General features: G+C 42.7%; 1 long non-coding RNA gene across 2 annotated transcripts in view; it reads right to left on the bottom strand.

Moving 5' to 3' along the window:
- LOC127681198 (uncharacterized) overlaps nt 1-14,621 on the bottom strand; it is a 151,368-nt gene that overhangs the window by 109,030 nt on the left and 27,717 nt on the right. The window contains exon 2 of one of the 2 annotated variants that reach the window (XR_007977088.1): nt 3,892-4,032. The exons of the other annotated variant lie outside the window; for it this stretch is intronic. This is a non-coding gene — a long non-coding RNA (uncharacterized LOC127681198). The remainder of the gene's footprint in view (nt 1-3,891; nt 4,033-14,621) is intronic. 2 annotated transcript variants of the gene reach the window in all.

The following is a 14,621-nucleotide window of genomic DNA, read 5'->3' as shown; positions in this document are numbered from 1 at the left end:
GATACATGTTCCACTATGTTCATAGCAGCCCTATTTATAATTGGCAGAAGCTGGAAAGAACCCAGGTATCCCTCAACAGAAGAGTGGATGCAAAAAATGTGGTATACATACACAATGGAGTACTATTCAGCCATTAGAAACAATGAATTCATGAAATTCTTAGGCAAATGGATGGAGCTGAAGAACATCATACTAAGTGAGGTAACCCAGACTCAATCATGGTATGCACTCACTAATAAGTGGATATTAACCTAGAAAACTGGAATACCCAAAACATAATCCATACATCAAATGAGGTACAAGAAGAACGGAGGCGTGGCCCCTTGTTCTGGAAAGACTCAGTGAAGCAGTATAGGGCAAAACCATAACAGGGAAGTGGGAAGGGTTGGGTGGGAAAACAGGGGGAGGGAAGGGGGCTGATGGGACTTTCGGAGAGTGGGGGTCTAGAAAAGGGGAAATCATTTTAAATGTAAATAAAAAATATATGGAATAAAATAAATAAATAAATAAACCTTAAAAAAAAAAGAATCTGTGACAAATGAATTAGTAACAACAGAGCATGCTATGTTGACAGAGGTGCCGTAAACTAAGCAGTCTGCTTATACACAGTAGCTAGGTAAAATGACAAGGACGAGTGGGGGATCAGAGAGGCAAAGAGTGAGACAGTGTGATGGCTAGAAGAATGGAAAGAAATCCCCAGCAAAAATTTGCTATCCCTTTTGACAGTGTCCTTTGCCTTACAGAAACTTTGTAATTTTATGAGGTCCCATTTGTCGATTCTTGCTCTTAGAGCATAAGCTATTGGTGTTCTGTTCAGGAACTTTCCCCCTGTGCCCAGGTCCTCAATGGTTTTCCCCAGTTTCTTTTCTATTAGTTTCAGTGCGACTGGTTTTATGTGGAGGTCCTTGATCCACTTGGATTTGAGCTTAGTACAAGGAGATAAGAATGGATCAATTTGCATTCTCCTGCATGCTGACCTACAGTTGAACCATCACCATTTGTTAAAAAGGCTATCTTTTTTCCACTGGATATTTTCAGCTCCTTTGTCAAAGATCAAGTGACCATAGGTGTGTGGATTCATTTCTGGGTCTTCAATTCTATTCCATTGGTCCACTTGCCTGTCCCTGTGCCAATACCATGCAGTTTTTAACACTATTGCTCTGTAGTATTGCTTGAGGTCTGGGATACTAATTCCCCCAGAAGTTCTTTTACTGTGGAGAATAGTTTTAGCTATCCTGGGTTTTTTTGTTATTCCAGATAAATTTGAGAATTGCTTTTTCTAACTCTGTGAAGAACTGAGTTGGAATTTTGGTGGGGATTGTATTGAATCTGTATATTGCTTTTGGCAAGATGGCCATTTTAGCTATATTAATCCTGCCAATCCATGAGCATGGAAGATTTTCCATTTTATGAGGTCTTCTTCAATTTCCTTCTTCAGTGACCTGAAGTTCTTGTTGTATAGATCTTTCACTTGTTTGGTTAGAGTCACACCAAGATACTTCATATTGTTTGTGGCTATTGTGAAGGGTATCATTTCCCTAACTTCTTTCTCAGCCTGCTTATCCTTTGAGTATAGGAAGGCAACTGATTTGCTTGAGTTGATTTTATAACCTGCCACTTTGCTGAAGTTGTTTATCAGCTGTAGGAGTTCTCTGCTGGAGGTTATCGGGTCACTTAAAGGACAAAACGGCAACCAACAAATTGGGAAAAGATCTTCACCAATCCTACATCCGATAGAGGGCTAATATCCAATATATACAAAGAACTCAAGAAGTTAGACCCCAGGGAACCAAATAACCCTATTAAAAATGGGATACAGATTATGTTTTGGGTATTCCAGTTTATGGAAGATTATGTTTTGGGTATTAAAACATAATCCACACATCAAATGAGGTACAAGAAGAAAGGAGGAGTGGCCCCTTGTTCTGGAAAGACTCAGTGAAGCAGTATTCGGCAAAACCAGAACGGGGAAGTGGGAAGGGGTGGGTGGGAAGACAGGGGAAGAGAAGGGGGCTTCCGGGACTTTCGGGGAGTGGGGGGCTAGAAAAGGGGAAATCATTTGAAATGTAAATAAAAAATTATATCGAATAAAAAAAAAGGAAAAAAATAAAAAAAAATGGGGTACAGACCTAAACAAAGAATTTTCACCTGAAGAAATTCGGATGGCCGAGAAGCACCGTAAGAAATGCTCAACATCATTAGCCATTAGGGAAATGCAAATCAAAACAACCCTGAGATTTCACCTCACACCAGTCAGAATGGCTAAGGTTAAAAACTCAGGAGACAGCAGGTGTTGGTGAGGATGTGGAGAAAGAGGAACACTCCTTCACTGCTGGTGGGATTGTAAGATGGTACAACCACTATGGAAATCAGTCTGGTGGTTCCTAAGAAAACTGGACATGACACTTTCGGAGGACCCTGCTATACCTCTCCTGGGCATATACCCAGAGTATTCCCCAGCATGCAATAAGGACACATGCTCCACTTTGTTCATAGCAGCCTTATTTATACTAACCAGAAGCTGGAAAGAACCCAGATGTCCCTCAGTGGAGGAATGGATACAGAAAATGTGGTATATATACACAATGGAGTACTATTCAGCAATTAAAAACAATGAATTCATGAATTTTTTAGGCAAATAGATGGAACTGGAGAATATCATCCTAAGCGAGGTAATGCAATCACAAAAGAATACACAAGGAATGCAATCATTGATAAGTGGATATTAATTAGCCCTGAAGCTCTGAATACTGAAGATACAATTAGCATATCAAATGATTCCCATGAAGAAGGAAGAAGAGGGTCCTAATCCTGGAAAGACTTGATCCAGCATTGTAGGGGAGTACCAGGACAGAGAAAAGGGAGGGGGAAAGATAGGAGAATGGATGGAGAGAAGAGGACTTATGGGACATATGGGGGGGGGGGGGACTGGGAAAGGGGAAAGCTTTTAGATTGTAAACAAAGAATATAGAAAATAAAATATATATATATATATTAAAAAATTGCTATCCCAATGCATTCCATGTGCATGGGGGAAAGAAGCTGCCCTCCATTTACTGAACAACTACCCTAGACCAGAAATAGCCCTAGATGCTTGGCACAGCTCGATGAAACTGTCCTCTCTAGAGAAGGCTCCTCGTTCTTAGTGGTCAACACATTCCCAGGACATCTTTTAATAATGATAAACTCATAGAGGAAAAATATCCCTGCTCCCTAGGAAACAAGCAGTTCACAAGCAGAGCTGCCAGGGTAGATAAACCAAAGCTAGGGATGTTGCATTTATCAAGTATAAATTACCAAAGAACTGCACTTACTGTGTTTAAAGAAACAAAGTTATAGTCTGACAATACCTACAGGGAACCAGAATCTGGAGACAAACACTAATGATTTGAAAAATAGCCAAGAAGAAACTTTAGAAACAATTGTTTAAAAAAAAAAAAAAGCACAAAAGATTGACATCTGGGTTTAATAACAGCTTAGATCATGTTGAAGAAAGGATTAATAGAAAGATCCACAAATGACCCAAAATATAACAAATAAAAAGAAGAGGGAATATAAAAGATATTATGTAATAGGGAAGATAAGGTCCGAGTGCATTTGTTCATTGTCCCAGAAAGAAGAGACCAAGAGAATAGACAGAAGCAAGCAATCCTCAGAGAAGGTTTTCCAAGTCAGCAGAGCTGATCACAGACACCCAAAGGCCCGTGAAAGCCTATGGTTGTGGAAGTGGTCAATGCATTCCAATCACATATCATTTTAATGGTGATATGCTCACAGAAAAAAAAAATACCCAAGCACTGTAGGAAACAACTCATTCATAGGCACGTCACAGTAGAACTTCATAAGATAACAAGCAAAACATCTTAAAAGTAGCCAAGAAGGGGACATTACCTTCAGAGACTGGAATTTGGCTTCCGGACAGTCACAGAGGAGACCAAAGACAATGGGATGTCATCTTCAATATATTCGGTTTTTATGTGCATGTGTATTTTGGCTGCATGTGTGTCTGTACACAGCATTTGTGCCTGGTACCTGCAGATGTGAGAAGAGGACATCAGGTACCCTGGTACTAGAGTTACAGACAGTTGTGAACCACCATGCAGGGTTGGGAATTGAACCTGGGCCCTCTACAAGAACAACATGTGCTCTTATCCACTGAGCCATCTCTCCAGCCCCATCTTCAATGGTTCCAAAGAAAACCATTCTCCATGTAGGATTAGATTCTCTGTGAAAACATGGAAGCAAAATAATATTTTCCAACAGAAACTGACCTTACTTCCAGCAGTAAAGTCACTTGCTAAAGTAAAGTACTTGCTAAAGATAATTCTAAAGAATGTTCCTTGGGAAAAATAATGGAGAGCCTAGACGAATGATGAGCTGTAGGAAGAAAGAACAGAGGAAGTGACAGAGTGGACAACTGATATACAGGACAGGATGCTCAAACACTGGCCCATAAGCTTGGAGGTTTAAAAGACAAGAGAAAATGGATGATAGTTGAGGTCTTTGTATCATTCAGGAAGGTTACATGGGTGTTTGTTAAGCAAATTTAGACTTTGGTGAGTGAAATGTTTGCACTGTAACTTCCAGGGAAGCCACTAAAACATTAGAGAGCATGAATTAGTAGAGGAAAAAATTATATGGAATAACCAAAAAGACAAGAAGTAGAAGAAAAAGAAACAGGATAAGCAGAGCAATTAGTTTTGATAACCAACCCAAATCTATAACAGATAAAATTAACTATAAATGAGCTAAATATCCAAATAAAAGGTCATCTTGTCAAAAAATGTATAACACAGAATTTACGCCATTGTCAGAAGACACATGAAATGTAACACAGGAAGTTAAACATTCTAAGACAGGAAGTAAAATATAACATAGGTACCCCCAAAGTTGGCTCAGATTATTAATGAGTACATACATATATCTACAAAGATAGACAATATGTACATACACATACAACATACCTGTGTCATAGAGAATATTTTCATTAAGACACTGACAGCTGGGTCCTAAACAAAAGGAAGGATAGAGGTAAAGAAATGAAGAGGGAACTGGGGGTATGAGAGGAATGACAGTGTCGAAAAGTCACTAGAAAAGGAAAAATGGGTGGGAAGGAACGAAGGAAGAAGCAAGAAAAGAAAGAAGCAAGCAGCAGGTGAAACACAGCTCTCGGGCAGGCCAGAGACATGGCATGTAGTGTCCACATGGGGGGCCTGGCCTCAGAGGGAATACTGACAAGAAGGCATATGGGTGTCCGTGCCTCTGAGATCTGATGTTGAGGTCAGAGAAAACTACCTTCTGGTGGATTCTGTGTTCTCAGAAAATGGGATCACAGTTATCTTTTGAAAGCAAAAGAAGAAAGGACATGCTGGGGATGTGTGTAGAAAAGAGCATGGGAGATAGGCTAGCATCCTAGGCCATGTTTGGGAGGGAATGGATTCATGAACAAGGGCTGGATGAGCATGTCGGAACCACCTGCAGTGGACAGTCATAAGGATAAGGAGACTGCTTACTTCCTCCAGACACCTTCTTTTGGGTTTATTAGCGTGAGGGGACCATCTGTGGCACAATTGAGCACTCTAAAGATGGAGGAGCTGAAGAATATTGCTAAATGACTAAACTTGCCTTCTTTTGGCTTCATAAACACACAGAACCATCTTGCTTTCTGTTGCTACTCTCCGGGGTCCTGTGACTTCCTGTAGGCTCATCCTAACTGACACAGCTGGTGTTACCAAGCCCATGGGTTTCAACAAAGCATATTCTATAATCTGTCTCTGGGCACAAAGTCCACACCAAGCTCCTAAGGACACATCTGTGTGTTCTCCAGCCTCACCATACCCTCAGCCTAAATTAGCTTGTGACATGAGGACATCTACACAAGCCAAATGACAGTGACTTCTAGGTAGTGAGTGAGAGGTGACACCATGGCTCACAGAGCCTAGCTGTCACCTTGGCTTCAGCAAATCACCCTGAACTTCCTGGTATGAAACAGGCCATTTCACTAAGCTTGTGAATATTTTTTTTTGAGTGAGGAATTTGAGCAGAGAGCACTTTTCTCTGTCCCACTATATCTGAGGTTTCAAACTGAATGACAGAAAGTTGAGGATAACTGTAGTGGTTGGACAACTGGCTGGTGTCTACAGAGATTTCCCACCTCACAAATGTGATGCTTGGGCTTGCCTGGCCCAAAGCCTGTGTTCTCATACAAGCAACTAAGGGAATGTGTAACCTGGGATTCTCATAGCACAGAGCCTAGTTTCCAAGATGGTGTGTCCTGGGAAGAGGCCTGGAAGAGTTAACATGCCAAAAGCACCAGGCCTTGGGTTGGGAAGATGGCTCAGGATGAGAAAATGTTTGTCACACAAACATGAGGACCTGAGTTTGAGAACCTAGCCAGGCATTTAAGAGTCAAGTGCTACAGATTACACCTCTGATCCCAATACTGGAGAGATAGTGACAGGAACATTCCTGTGGCTTGCTGGCCAGACTAGCTAGCTAAGGCAGAGACCTCCAAGTTAACTGAAAGACTCCTGTCTTAAAAAAAAAAATAAGTAGAGGGCTAGAGAGATGCCTCAGCAGTTAAGAGCACTAACTGTCCAGAAGTCCTGAGTGCAATTCCCAGCAACCACATGGTGGCTCATAACCATCTGTAATGGGATCTGATGCCCTCTTCTGGTGTGTCTGAAGAGAATGGCAGTATACCTGCATTCATAAAATAAATAAAAATTTTAAAAAATTTAAAAAGTAGAAAGCAACCAAGGAATATACCTGATGCAAACCTCTGGCCTCCACATACACATGTTGACATGCCCTGTCATGCATGTACACATACCATAATAGAAAGCCAGGAAGCCTGCTAACCTAGTCTTGTGTATTAGTCTCCTGTTGCAACTATAGCAAGCTCCCTTGAACCTGACCTCAGGACAATACACACCTATTATTTTATGGTATCAAATGTCAGAGTCTCAAGTGGGTTTCACTGGGCTAAGATCAAATTAGCCAATCTGCCTTGCTTCAGGGGACTAAAGGAGAACTTGACTTTTGTCCTCTTCAAGCTCAAGAGGCTACCTGCCGTCCTTGACCCATGGCCCCTTCTACCCCTTCAAAGCCAGCAGCAGTGTCTTCATATCTGACTTCTCTGCCCCCTCTTAAAATGGATATTATTGGATTCACTTGAAAAAGTGCATTTATTATTTTCCCATCTTAATTTATCTTTTTTCATTGTGAACCTAGTCTTTAGTGGCTGAGCCATGTCTCCAGCCCCCATCTTAATTTCTTCACATCTGCTAAGGTCCTTTGCTGTGTAACTCAAGGTAGTCATAAGTTACAAGTCAAATATCAGCGCAGGGAGGAAGAGCCATACACTACATAGCATAGCTCGGAAGCCACAGGTCATCACTTCCGCCCCATAACAAGTCCAAGCTATCACAGCCAGCCCTGATCCGAGAGCAGGGGCATGGACTGTGGGGCTCAATGGAAGGGTGCCAATTAACTCAACGGAAGGTGCCATTTGTGCACAGTTTGAAACTGTCAAACCACCCCTCCTTGTGTGGCTGGGAGCTACACTCCTATCTCTGACTTGGGAGCATGGAGGCAGAGAAGCAGACAATCTGGTGATTCCACAGACATCTGAGAGGAAGCAAGAGATGTACTTGGCACAGTCTTATCTATACAAATATTAGTGACATCTAAAATATTAATAAATCCTCGTGTTGTGTACGAATGACATCAAGCAAATCACTTTTTATGTATCTGCGTCCCTAAGTGAAAGCGAGGCTTGAGCTGGGCAAGTTTCTCATTTAGTGAGTTCTTCAAAAGCACCCCTCACCACAGCAAGTAAACGTCCCAAGCCTGTCTCAAGTCTGTAAGATTTGAATCAGTGCAGCACAGGAAAGGAAATGGAAAAATTCATTCAGCTGTTAGCACATGGATAAATCACTGAATGAGTACCACTCCCCACCCCACCCCACCCCACCCCACCCCCAATACCACGCATGCTCCCTGTGCTGTTTAAGTTGAGGGAATGTTTCTTCTGTGGAAACCAGGCATTATTAGTAAACACCAACTGAGGGAGCTCGACATGGCTAAATTGCAGGCTTCATTGGAAATGGGCCTGAATGGAACATATTAACATCAATTGTATTTTCCATGGTTAAGCTGTTAAATATCAAACTGTGCTAAACGCTAGCTCTCTACACAGTGGCTAAATCCAACTACCTGTTATATCAGTTGAGTAAATCGTCAGACTTGGGGGAGTCAGCAGTGTAATGGATGTGTTTATAAAATATCCTGGCTTAACATCAAGAAGCAAAACACTCCTTAGAGTGTTAAAAAGGCTTCTATTAAAAAGGATTGACAGAGGGGTGAACATTAGATTAATTTTTAAAAGGAAAGCCAAATACTGTGGAAAAAACATAGCCCACTGCAGGTTTTAAGTGAGTGGTCATATTCTGTCCTTCTCAATTGTTTATTCAATCATTTTTGCCTTATCATTGAACCATTATTTAGACTTGACACTAAGTTTAGTCCAGTTTAACTGACAGTCAACTTTTGTTCTCTTTCTTCTTTGACTTTGAGTATTTGGAAAGTTTTGTTAAATTGCAGAAACTAAGCAAACCTGTCATACTTTTTGCTAAGTTTTATATAGAAAGAATCTGTACTGAGAACTTCAGGATAGGACTGATATCTATCTATCTTTGAGTGTGAGGCTGTATTGTGCAAATGTGGGTGTGTATACATGTCTATGTGTTTGGAGATTACATGTGTATATGCATGTGAAAATAAGGTTTTGTACACACAAAACCTTTTGTGTTTAGATGTGCATGTGCAGGTTGGGTGTGTATAGAGGTATGTGCACATGTGGGTGTATGTATAGAGGCCAGAGGTTAACGTTGCTTGCCTTTATCAATCCCTCTCCAACCTGCCCTTTAAGACAGGGTCTCGTTGAACCTAGAGCTTACCCATTTACTTAAACTGGTGGCCAGTTGCAGTCTGGTTATCTCTTTGTCTCTATTTCCTCAGTACTAAGATTACATACATGTCTGGCCTTTCAGTACTGGAATTACACACACACACACACACACACACACACACACACACTGTCATGCCCAACTTTGAGGTACTGGGATTACACACACTGTGGTGTCCATCCTTTCCTGGTAGTGCTAAGAATCTGAATTTAGGTCCTCATGTTGGTGTGACAGATGGCCCACAGAGCCATCTCCTTACCCCTGCAGGTATTTTCTATGGCATGTCTGTAATGCTTCACACAGACACAGCCTAACACCCTGAGAGGACATTGCTTGAAGAGTATTGGCTGTTACTGGTGACTGATAAAAATCAGATCACAAATTCTCGTTTGAGTTCTGGCTACTTGAAATAATTAGAACTAATGAAGTATTCATTCCCAAGCAGTGTCCTGCATATGACAAGATTACTGGAGGTGAAGTCAGCACCATTGCCACCTCCTTCATACTATGTTCCACTCTTACTCAGAGCCCTTCTGAATAACAGGTAATCATTTTCACTCTCTAAATACTTTTTCTAATGGTAAGAGCAATATGCGCTCATTATGGGAATATTATAAAATATAAAGCAATTAAATAAAAGGATGAAAATCCTCCAGAAGAATTCATTTAAATTCTCTTCCAAGTAATTCTTATTTCTTAAGCCAGAAGACATTAGAATTGGAGCAATAATAAAAATAAAGCCATAAGTTGCTGGAGTGACATCTCAGTGGTTTTTCTGAGAAGCATCTTCTCACCAGCTCCACCCCCCAGGATCCCAACAATGCCTGCACCTCAGCCAGCCTGCACTCTGGCTGACACTGACATCAGGACCTCAAAGCCAGGATAACTCTGGGTGACAAGTGAGCCTCAGGAATGACTGATTGTGACAGAGAAAAGCCGAATTATTAGAAAATAAAATGATATGTGAGCCCAGTGAAGGGAGAGAAGGCATCTGACCTGATCAGAGGTGCCATGGCCGCATCTGAGTGGATGGGGCTGCCAACGGTGGCAGTGGCTCCAAGGCAGGAGCCCAGAGGGAAGGCACAGACCAGCTTCAGAAGAGCCTCAGCAGCCCATGAGGCTCTTCTGAAGAGTCTTGACTCTCTTCCTGAAGTCAGCAAGAGAGTCAAACCAGGCTGGAAGACAGTTGTCAGTAAAGGATCTAAATTCACTCTCCACAACCCATGGTCTTTGGTTTTGTTTTTTTGTTTGGTTTGCTTGCTTGCTTCATTGATTGATTGATTGATTATTTTTAAGGGAAAATGGTAGCATATAGTGGCATGCACTAATACTAATTTCAGATCTGGGGAGGTGGAGACAGGGGGAACCATGAACCTCAATAGACAGCCACCTTACCCTAATCAGCAAGTTAGGCCAATGAGAAACCCTGCATCAAAAAAGCAAGGTGGTCAGTGTTCCTGAGGAATGACATCCGAGATTGACCTCTGGTGTCCATTTGCACCTGCACCTGAGTGCACACTCACACACAGACAGAGACACACATGGTGTGTACCAAATGGGTCTTTCTCAACCTTTTCATATAAGGCCATATCAAAGAATTCTAGAAAATCAAATGTATAAAACAGTTTTAGACTCCACCCCTCAGGTCTGTTTAGCCATGGTTGGTCTTGGTACTCAAATTATATATTTATGTTCTTTTTTTCTTGTTCTCCACTTCTGCTTATCTCTACTTCTCTTTGCACACTCACGTCATTCTTTAGCTATAGATAGACAGACTGTGTACAGGGCAGGCTTTGACAATTCAACATTCTCATAGCTTACTAACACATGTCTAGTAGAAGAACCACAGATATCTCTGAACCTCAATTTGGGAAAATACTGCATCCTCAAACTAGTCTAGGTGACAAGGAGGATGTGATACTAGGGTATCCCACATTAGATCACATGTCCCCTTATAAGGGCAGAATGAAGTAAAAGACTACCTTAATGACCACCCCACCAGAATCACATGAGGTACAGAGTTACCCTTTCAGAAGAGGAGGATGGGAGAATGACTTTGATTCACACTATCTGTAACTACCCAGTTTCTCTCAGATAACTCCTTCCATCTCATCAATGGGGATGCATCATGAAGTCCCCCAGCAGGGGGACTATATAGGTAGATGGAATCCTGTGATTCACAATGCTGAGAAATACACAAAAATATGTTCGAGCCAACCTTAAAGACCCCCTAACAGTCAAAGATGTCCCCCACACACATTTATAAGACAAACTCCACTGAAATATTCTGAAACAGAGCAGAGGTGCTGACTACTGCAGAGCCTCAGCCCCAAGTATGAAAGTCACCTGGTTGAGCCTGTGTCTTACATTAGCATATTTGAAATCTGGTCATTTAAAATTAGATCCTAAGTGGAACGAGCATCCATATGGCACCAAAGATGTGCCAGGCCTTGTCCCTAAGTGTGTTCCCTATAGTAACACTAACAGGACCTATTACTGTTTCCATTTGTGGCAAGAAAGTCAGAGCACAGCAAAGCCACACCCACGCTGAGCCAGACTTTTGCTCTAGAGCCTGCATGGCCAACCTTGAGGCTAGACTCAGTGTCTCAGCTCAGGATGGATCATAAAGATGGTGAGCCAGGGAACTGAAAACAAGAGGCACTCTGGAGCAGAGTGATATGCAGCAGAATAAACAAACAGATGCAAGAACATAATCAAGATGCTGAACTGTCAGCTCAGCAGCACACGATTGTCAGCGTAGCCCCAACACTGTCTAGGGAGGGTGTGAGCAGTCTGGCTTCACAAAACCAGGTTAAAGGCACATCACACTCTACCGGTATGAAAATGTCTCCTGCAGCTGCCATGTGAACACAGGGCAGCCTAGTTTCTAGGAAGCATCTCTCTGCAAGGAATCACTGTTGTGTCTGTACTTTTCTTAGTAGAGTCTTTATTCATTCTTTGATAATCCCATACAAGTTTATAAAATGTTTTAATCATATCCACCTCCCATTCTGCTCTCTTCTTCCCCTCCCACTCCCCCTGGAACTTTTCCCCTTCCCAACACATCCCTCTCCTACCTTCATGTCTTTTTTCTGTTTAATTGGGGTTGCTTGCACATACATAGGATTATATATTGGGTCATGGGCAACTGACACGACTACATCATTGAAGAAAAATGAATCCTTCTTCCCCAACAGAGGCTCCCTGCCAATAACTCCTCAGCTAGGGGCAGGACCTCATTGGTCCCTCCCAGCCCATGCTGGAATGCTGACTGGCTAGCTCTGGCACGGGTAACTCCCTATGAGTTCACCAGTGCAGAGGCCATGTCAGGGCCAGAAGACAGCACTGGAGCATGTATCCCATCCTCCAGCTCTGACATGCCTCCTGCTCCCTCTTCTGGATGTTGGCTGAGCTTTGGGGTGAAGAGAGATGGCAAAGACTGTGATAAAGGTGAGCGCTCAGCACTCCCTTACCGTCAGCACTCTGACAGTGGTGAGTCTGCTTTAGCCCTGCCCAGGGGCATCCATTACCACTGAGGCTTCATGGCCACCAGCTTAGGAGAGTCGGAACAGCTAAGAGGCTAGATTGATAGCCATGCATCTTCATTAAGCATTGCTATAATAAACACCATGTCCAAAAAGCAACTTGGGGAGGAAAAAGTGTGTTGCTTCTTACAACTCCGAGGTCACACCCAGGCCACTGAGGGAAGTCAAGCAAGAAACTTAAGGCAGAAACTGAAGCAGCCGCCTCAGAGGTCTGCTGTTTACTGGCTTGTTCCTCAGTGGCTTGCTCCTCATGGCTTGTTTAGACTGCATTCTTATACAACTCAGGACTACCTGCCAAGGGATAGCACCATCCACAGTGTGCTAGGTCCTCACACTTCAATCACTAATTTTTATAATGCACCACAGTCTTACCCACAGGCCAATCTTATGGAGGCATTTTCTCAGCTAAAGGTCCCTCTCCTCAGACAAATCTTGATTGTGACATGTTCACAAGTAGTTCCTGAGCACCTACTGTGGGTCTGGCCCTGAGGACATAGCACTGACAAGACAGATATGACCATACCTCCACAGCATCTTTCCCCAGCCTTGACTGACTTCAGACTGCAGCTGAGGTTGACTAATATGTTTACCATCTTTTACTACTACAGCTGATGTACAAACATACACATCCAGACAGACATACTTGTTTGGCAAAATGCTGAAATAAATTTTGACTATTTGGTAATAGCTAATGCCTACCTAAATCCCTCAGGTGTCCCACCCTGCCCTGGGCCTAATCCAAGATTCCCCCAAATACCCCATTATCTGTCCATCAACTAGAGAGGTAATCCAGGCCCAGCAGAGGCATATGGTCTTCTTCTGCTGTGCCTGGTGAGTACCTCCCTGTTCCTAAGTACTTAAAGTAGCCAAAAGGAAAAAAGTATCTGTTCTCTTTAAACAAGTTTAAACTCATATTTTCTCTGGTCTACTGCCAGTTCTCTTTAAAAACAGTAGGTCTTTATTTTAATTTAAAAAAAAAAAGCATCAGACACACAATGTGACAGTCAGCAACTGTCTGAGCCCAGCTCAATAACACAGAAGACATCACACCAAGACAGAACCAGACATCTCCCCACTCCATCTACCGCCCACTCCAGTTTTCAAAAGTCACCTTCAAATGGTCCATGAGCCTAGGGACTGGAAGACATTCCCTAGGCCTCACAGAGGCCCACAGCAGTGGAGACCAACACCAGTCATGATGTCTCATCCATATATGCCCAGGTGTACTGGCTAATTTTGTGTGTCAACTTGACACAGGCTGGAGTTATCACAGAGAAAGGAGCTTCAGTTGGGGAAGTGCCTCCATGAGATCTAGCTGTGGGGCATTTTCTCAATTAGTGATCAAGTGGGGAGGGCCCCTTGTGGGTAGTTCCACCTTTGGGCTGGTGCTCTTGGGTTTTATAAAAGAGCAGGCTGAGCAAGCCAGGGGAAGCAAGCCAGTAAGAAACATCCCTCCATGGCCTCTGCATCAGTTCCTGCTTCCTGACCTGCTTGAGTTCCAGTCCTGACTTCCTTTAGTGATGAACTGCAAAGTGGAAGTGTAAGCTCAATAAACTCTTTCCTCCCCAACTTGCTTCTTGGTCATGATGTTTGTGCAGGAATAGAAACCCTGACTATGTCACCAGGAGAGATCCCTGTGCCTGCCCAGACGATGGGAAATCAGTCTTAGGGGCAGAGGGCTCCTGTCTTCACACCATCCCCAAACCCAACTAAAGCTCTATACTATTCAAGGTGCTTTTCAAACTACAGAGGCCTGACTGGAGAAATGGCTTAGTTAGAAAGTGGTTTTCCATGCAGATATAAGGAACTGAGTTCAGATCTCTAGCCCCCATTATTTTTAATGTTTTAAAGCCAGGCATAGCTGTAGATATCTTGTTATCTCAGCACTAGGGGGGCAGAGATAGGAGAATCCCGGGGCTCACAGAATTGAAAAGCTCTAAGCAGTAAGAGGCTCAATCTCAAAAACTAAGGTTGAGAGCAATCGAAGAAGACACCTACCTCTGGCCTCCAGCCTCAATATGCATGTACACATATGTACACACAGACCTCCTGGTGTTGCTATACATGCATATGCAAATACAAGACAAATGCCAGCCCTGCCTACTTC

This window comes from Apodemus sylvaticus, chromosome 3 (genome assembly GCF_947179515.1).
Source record: "Apodemus sylvaticus chromosome 3, mApoSyl1.1, whole genome shotgun sequence".
Lineage (NCBI taxonomy): Eukaryota > Metazoa > Chordata > Mammalia > Rodentia > Muridae > Apodemus > Apodemus sylvaticus.
The sequence above is the reverse complement of the archived record's forward strand: the minus strand, read 5'-3'. Positions and strand labels throughout refer to the sequence as shown.